Source organism: Carcharodon carcharias, chromosome 19 (genome assembly GCF_017639515.1).
Source record: "Carcharodon carcharias isolate sCarCar2 chromosome 19, sCarCar2.pri, whole genome shotgun sequence".
NCBI classification, from domain to species: Eukaryota; Metazoa; Chordata; class Chondrichthyes; order Lamniformes; family Lamnidae; genus Carcharodon; species Carcharodon carcharias.
The window spans coordinates 97391878-97398798 of NC_054485.1; positions in this window are offsets into that span (position 1 = coordinate 97391878).

The following is a 6921-nucleotide window of genomic DNA, read 5'->3' on the forward strand; positions in this document are numbered from 1 at the left end:
GAGCCAATAGCAGCCTCTCCAGCTGAGGGAGCTGCAGCCTGCAGTTGCAGGTAAGGGCGAGAGGGGGCCCTTTCAGCGTCCTCTCAGCCGTTCTGATGTATTTAAAATTAAAAATGGTCATGGCTTCTCGGGAGGGGATTGGCTGTAACTGTGGCCAGGTAGGTTATAGGGTTGCGGCATGGATGCCGGGAAGGGGGTGGTGGATAGGGGGTTTGAAGGGTAATCCTGGAGAGCTGCCTCCCTCTCCCTCCCGTACCCTGTCTGCTGCCAGAGTGCATCTCCGGGCATCTTTCGTGTTCCCAGCCAATGGCCTCAATTCATAATTAATGGCCTTATTTAGTCTTTTGTTTGACAGCACCAAGCTAACCGCTGCCTGTGGGGAGTTGGCGTTTGTTGCCCAACTTGACCTCAAGGAAACTGCCTGAGAGTCAGGACTGAGATAGGGAAGCAGCATTCTGGCCAGCATTGAGAAATTCCATGCCTGCCCGCCTCTGTTCCTGCCCACATATTGGGGGCCAAAACCCTGCCTTTCGGCCAAACCCCAGATAGTGCGGATAGGACAGCTGACCTATTGGCTCAGTTGGTTAGATGGCTCAAGGGTGCCAACAGTGTGGGTTAAATCCCTATATTGGCTCAGGTAGCTCTTGGACCATGCTCCATAGTGAAACCCACAGAAAACGAAGAGGCTGCCTGCAGAGAGAAGCTTACACCATCCAGCACATTGAGAGGCAGTTCAAGACAATGGAAAAGCTTTCAGCATTCGGAGTGCAGGTTCATTTTAACTTCAATGGTGGAACACCATATATGGAATTGGTCACCCATGGCACCGATTTTCCCTTCAACTGACTGGAGAGGTAACTGGAATTGGGGGTCAGCGCTCCGACATGTCCAAATTCATGCCGCAAGTTAACATTAGCACTCGGCCCCGAAGCACTTTTACAACAGCTGAAATGGATGGGCTGAGGCTCGTTCTCATGGTCTGATTTCACGTTCCAGAAAAACCTTTAGATTTCGTTCTAAAAATCCACATTAACTCGGCATATTTTATTCAGTTAAACAATGCAATGTTGAGAGTAAAGGGATATTTCGCCAGGTTCAGAATCTCCTCTGGGTCAATGCTTAAATACACGTGTTTGTACAGCAGCCTGAATACATCAACACCAGTGTGATTCTAATCGTCAAGTAAAACTGGTTTGAACCCTTGAAAGCAGTACTTGCCGTGAACTCGAAGCAGATGTCAAGTATCACCACAGGCGTTCACAGCACAGTAAAGCTCCCTGAGAGAGTGAAGAGCAGAAACATGGATATAGAGGGTCCAACAAGGGACAGCGCAGTGCTGGACCTAATTCTGGGGAATGAAGCCAGACAGGTGCCTGAGGTGGTGGTGGGCGAGCATTTTAGCGATAGAGACAGCAACATGGTACAGTTTAAGTTTGTGATGGACAAAGAAATCAACAAGTTGCAAAAAAATGTTTTGGATTGGTGGAGAATGGATTTTAGTAAAATAAGGCAGGATCTGGCCAAGGTAGACTGGGAACAGTTACATGTGGGGATCTACAGAGGAACAGTGGAGGGTGTTCAAAATCGAAATGGGCAGAGTACAGGCTCAACATGTTCCCTCTAGGGTGATAGGAAGGAGTAACAAGCCCAGAGAACCATAGATGACCAGAGATATTCAGGTTACGATGAGAAGGAAAAGAAAGGCTTTTAGCAGGTACAAGGGAAACAAATCAGCAGAAGCATTAGTGGAGTACAGAAAGTGCAGGGTGGAGCTTAAGAAAGCAATTAGGAGAGCAAAGAGGGGATATGAGAAAGCTCTGGCGGGTAAAAGTATGGAAAATCCCAAGATATTCCATAAGTATATCAATGGAAAGAGGATAACCAGGGCAAGAGTAGGGCCCATAAGGGACCAAGGGGGCAATCTATGGGTGGAGCCAGAGAACATCGTTACAGTGTTGAATGAACACTTCACATGTGTCTTCACCCAAGAGAATGTGGATAAAGGTATCAAACTTGGGGAGAGAGACTGCGGGTTCTGAAACAAATTGATATAGGGCATGACAAGGTATTGGAGGCATTGGCAGGCTTAAAAGTGGACAAATCTCCAGGTCCAGATGATTTGTGTCCCAGACTGCTGAAGGAGGCAAAGGAGGAGATCGCAGGGGCTCTGACCCAAATCTTTAATCCTCTCTGGCCACGGGGGAGGTGCCAGAGGACTGGAGAAGAGATAATGTGGTTCCACTACTTAAGAAGCGTTGTAGAGATAAGCCAAGGAACGACAGACCAGTGAGTCTCACTTCAGTGGTAGGGAAACTGTTGGAGAAAGTTCTGAAGGAGAGTATCTATCTCCACTTGGGGACGCAAAGTTTGGTCAGGGATAGTCAGCGTGGCTTTGTCAGAGGGAGGTCATGCCTAACAAATTTGATTGAACTTTTTGAAGAGGTGACCAGGTGTGTAGATGAGGGTAGTGCAGTTGATGTAGTTTATATGGATTTCAGCAAAGCCTTTGACAAGGTCCCACATGGGAGACTTATAAAGTAGGCAAATGCAAATGGGATACAGGGTAATTTGATAAGGCAGATTCAAAATTGGCTTAGTTGTAGGAGGCAGAGGGTGATGACAGAAGGATACTTTAGTGACTGGAAGCCAGTGTCCAGTGGCGTACCACAGGGATCTGTGCTGGGTCCCCTATTATTTGTCATTAATATGAACGACATAGATGACTATGTGGGGGTTAGGATTAATAAGTCTGCAGATGTCACAAAGATTGGCTGGGTGGTTAACAGTGATGTTGAGTGTCTTGGGCTAAAGGAAGATAAAGATAGGATGGTCAAATGGGCAGATAAGATGGAATTTAACCCTGAAAAGTGTGAGGTGATACACTTTGGAAGGAGTAATTTGACAAGGAAGTATACAATGAATGGCATGACACTAGGAAGTTCAGAGTAACATAGGGACCTTGGTGTGTGTGTTCTTAGATCTCTGAAGGTGGAGGGGTATGTTAGTGGGGTGGTGAAAAAGGCATATGGGACACTTGCCTTTATCAATCGAGGCATAGATTACAAAAGTAGGGAGGTCATGCTGGAATTGTTTAGAGCCTTAGTGAGGCCAGAGCTAGAGTACTGTGTACAGTTCTGGTCGCCACATTATAGAAAGGATCTGATTGCACTGGAGGGGGTGCAGAGGAGATTCATGAGGATGTTGCCTGGGATGAAACATTTAAGTTATGAAGAGAGGTTGGATAGACTTGGGTTGTTTTCGTTGTAGCAGAGAAGACTGATTGAGGTGTACAAGATTATGAGGGATATGGACAGGCTGGATAGGGAACAGCTGTTCCCCTAAGTTGAAGGGTCAGTCACAAGGGTGCATAAGTTCAAGGTGAGGGGCAGGAGGTTTAGGGGGGATTTGAGGAAAAACTTTTTTACCCAGAGGCCGTTAAAAGTCTGGAATGTGCTGCCTGGGAGGGTGGTGGAGGCAGGTTGCCTCACATCCTTCAAAAAGTACCTGGATGGGCACTTGACACGTCATAACTTTTAAGGCTATGGACCAAGTGCTGGTTAATGGGATTAGGTAGGTAGATCGGGTGTTTCACAGGTGTCAGTGCAGACTCAATGGGCCGAAGGGCATCTTCTGCAATGTGACTCTGTGATTATGTTCTATGGTTCTTCAGCTCAGGTTCACTGCTGGTGTCTCCAGTGTTTTGCCCCTTCAGGGCCCCGCTGACCACCAAGATGTGCCCAACAGTGAGAGAATTCAGCAGCAAAAACAAAGGAAATGGCAAGAACAGGACTGAGAGATTAGCGACCCACTTGTAAGCTATCCATGCTGGTGAGCAAGCATATGCTGTGACTGTGCGGCAGTCCCACTGTACATCAGCACTAATATCATCCGGTTCATGATGGAAATAAACTGCAATATTCATGAATAAGCTTAGTACACACACAATCGTTAGAATCCCAGTGGCAGTTCTTCTGGCGAAATATTTTAATTTTAGTTTCTGTCAACAAATTGCTATGAAACGGTGAAAGATGTGTATGATTGAGGACCAGAGAGAGAATTGAATGCTGGATACTTGTATAAAGGCCGTGACATCACACATTGGTGTCGATCAAGAATGAATCTCGGAAATGATGGTTAAAGATGCTTCCCAAAATCTCATTAAAAATACAAGGCATTAGATCTGCCATTGCCATGGCTATCATGTACTGAGAGATGCCTTTGGAGAGACCATGTTTTTCCTGGAACAAAATCACAACTGCAATCAGGTTCGCTGCATGAAAATGGAATCCAACAAATTGCCATCCTAACTGGTCAACAGTATGAAGTGACACTTGACTGTAAATGAATGATTTGGAGTTGCCTGTCAGGGGAGATTTGTGGCATGGTGCAATCAATGCAGCAGATCCTTCCCAGTCTTAACGGGTGCAGAACTAAGTCACTTTAGGAGAGTGCCAAGGACAGTGCCCACTGATACGAATGAGCTCAGTGGGACTAGGAACATTAAAACAGGAGGGGATTCAATCAGTCCTTGCTACGTTTGATTCATGCGAAAGACTTTTAGAACTGTTTTCGGAGGATGGTGTTTTGAACAATATCAAAAACAACAACAACTTATTATGCGTTTAACACAATAAAATGTCCCAACCGGCTTCACAGCAACATTATAAGACAAAGTAGGACAGTGAGCCACAAAAGGAGACATGCGGTTAGATGACCAAAATCTTGGTCAAAGAGGCATGTTTTAGGAAGTCTTTTAAAAGATGAAAGTGAGTCATCGAAGCGGAGATGTATATGTAATATTGCAGAGATTGGGGTCTAGTAACTGAAGGTATGGCTACTTACGGTGGAGTAATTATGGGGATGCTCAAGGGGGCTTAATTAGAGGAGTGCAGATACCTTGCACGGTTGTGGGCTGGAGGAGATTACAGAGATGGGGAGGGGCGAGGAATTGCAGCGGTTTGAAAGCGAGCAAGAGAATCTCAAAATCAAGCGGTTGCTTGGACAGGAGCTAATGATGGACAGCAAACACAGAAGATGAATGTGCTGAGGAGTTCCTGCAGTGATGTCCTGGGGACTGAGGTGATTGGCGTCCAACGCATAGAATCATCGTACTTTGTGCTCGGTTTGTCTTCAGCAAGTGGAGACTTTCCCCCCGGATTCTTATGAATTTCAGTTTTGCCTGGTCTCCTTACTGCCACATAAAATCAAATGCTGCCTTGATGTCCAGGGCAGTCACTCTCACCTCACTGCTGGAATTCAGTTCTTTTGTCCAGGTATGGACAAAGGTTGAAATCTGTAGTTGAGTAGGCCTGGCAGAACCCAAGCTAAGCATTGGTGAGCAGGGTGCTTGTGAGGAAGCGCTGCTTGATAGAAATACCACTATACCTTTCATTACTTTTCTAATAGTTGAGAGTAGATTGACAGACTATGAATTGGTTAGACCAGAATTGTCCTGCTTTTTGTGGACAGGTCTATAATTTTACCCTTTGTTGGGTAGATGGTCTTGCTGTAGCTCTAATGAAGCATGGCTTGTTCTGGAGCACAAGTCTTTTGCAGACTAGTTGGTGCGGCCCATATTCATTGCTGTCGTCCATGTGCTCAGCTGTTTCTTGATGTCACATGACATGAATCAAATTGGCTTAATATTTGTGACTTCAGGAAAGGGCCGATACGGATCACCCAACGCGTACCTCTGGGTGAATATGTTAGCAAATCTTCAGCTTTATCTGTTGTTTGATCCATTGGCTGTGCATTCATGATGGATTATCATTCTCTGTGTATCGCTACATTAGGCTGTTGTCTGACTTGTCTGTGGGTAAACTCTCTCAATTTTGGCACAAGTCTCAAATAGTTAATAAGGGTCAACAGATCAGTAGGGTGAAGAAGGATTGGGCACCCTGGACACATTCATATAGTCTGCCATTTAGGAGTTTGATAAGGATCTTCTCGAGGCTGTGGCAGCGTAAATTGCATAAGGCTCTAGAAATAGGACAGTTGAGTTTGAAAGTCAGTGCTGGGGCAATATCATCTTCTGAGGTTATCTATTAAAGTCTTAGGGTTCTAAACAGGCATAAGGGTATGTTTTCCACGAGAACTAAGCAGCATGGATGTGTTTGTCAGGAGTCCACTGGCTACATTTGAGGCCCATCTTTCACCTGAGATCAGACTGACAGTTTGACAAAAGAGAATTGCTGTTGGAATCAGTGAGGCAGTGGTAGAGAGGCAAAATTGGGCAGTGTCAACAAACAGATGGAAAACCAACCCAGGCCTACTACTAATATCAATTCAATTACGTTACTTGGAATGAAGTTACATGCAACTTCTGGTAAAGCAAGCTCAATAACAGGAATTGCGACTCCTGCTCCGTTGTACACATGTTTTGCTTTTCCTTAAAACGGATAGAAAAAGCAAAGTTCAGTTAATGGTATACGAATTAATACACCTGATAGAAATGAAATGGGCCTGTTGAAAGGAAACATGATAAGTTATCAACTCTGTGAAAATCCCCATAAGAGTACATGGGCAAGTTGGAAATTGTCATAAAAGTAAGAGTTCTCTGCACAAACGCAGGCATCAAAATGAACAACACAACTCAATTTGAAGCACAAGGTATGTTGTAGTCATGGATACTGGCAGTAGTTGGATATGAAGCAGGCCTTAACATGCCACCATATGATCTTTAGACAGGACATGGCAAGAGGAAATGGAGGAAGCGAAGCAAAGTTCCCAAAAGCCAATATTAATGCAGTTGAAGGGGAGGATGTCACTAAGGAATGAACAAACAGTGCAAGAACAGGCAAAGGGAATGCAGTTAGAAATGGAGACAAAGGGCCCGGAGAAAGAGTGTGTGCCCAAATTGGCGGGATATGATAAGTAGTGTTGGTTAGGGACATGCCCTGGGACTTCTACGTTTAATAGTGT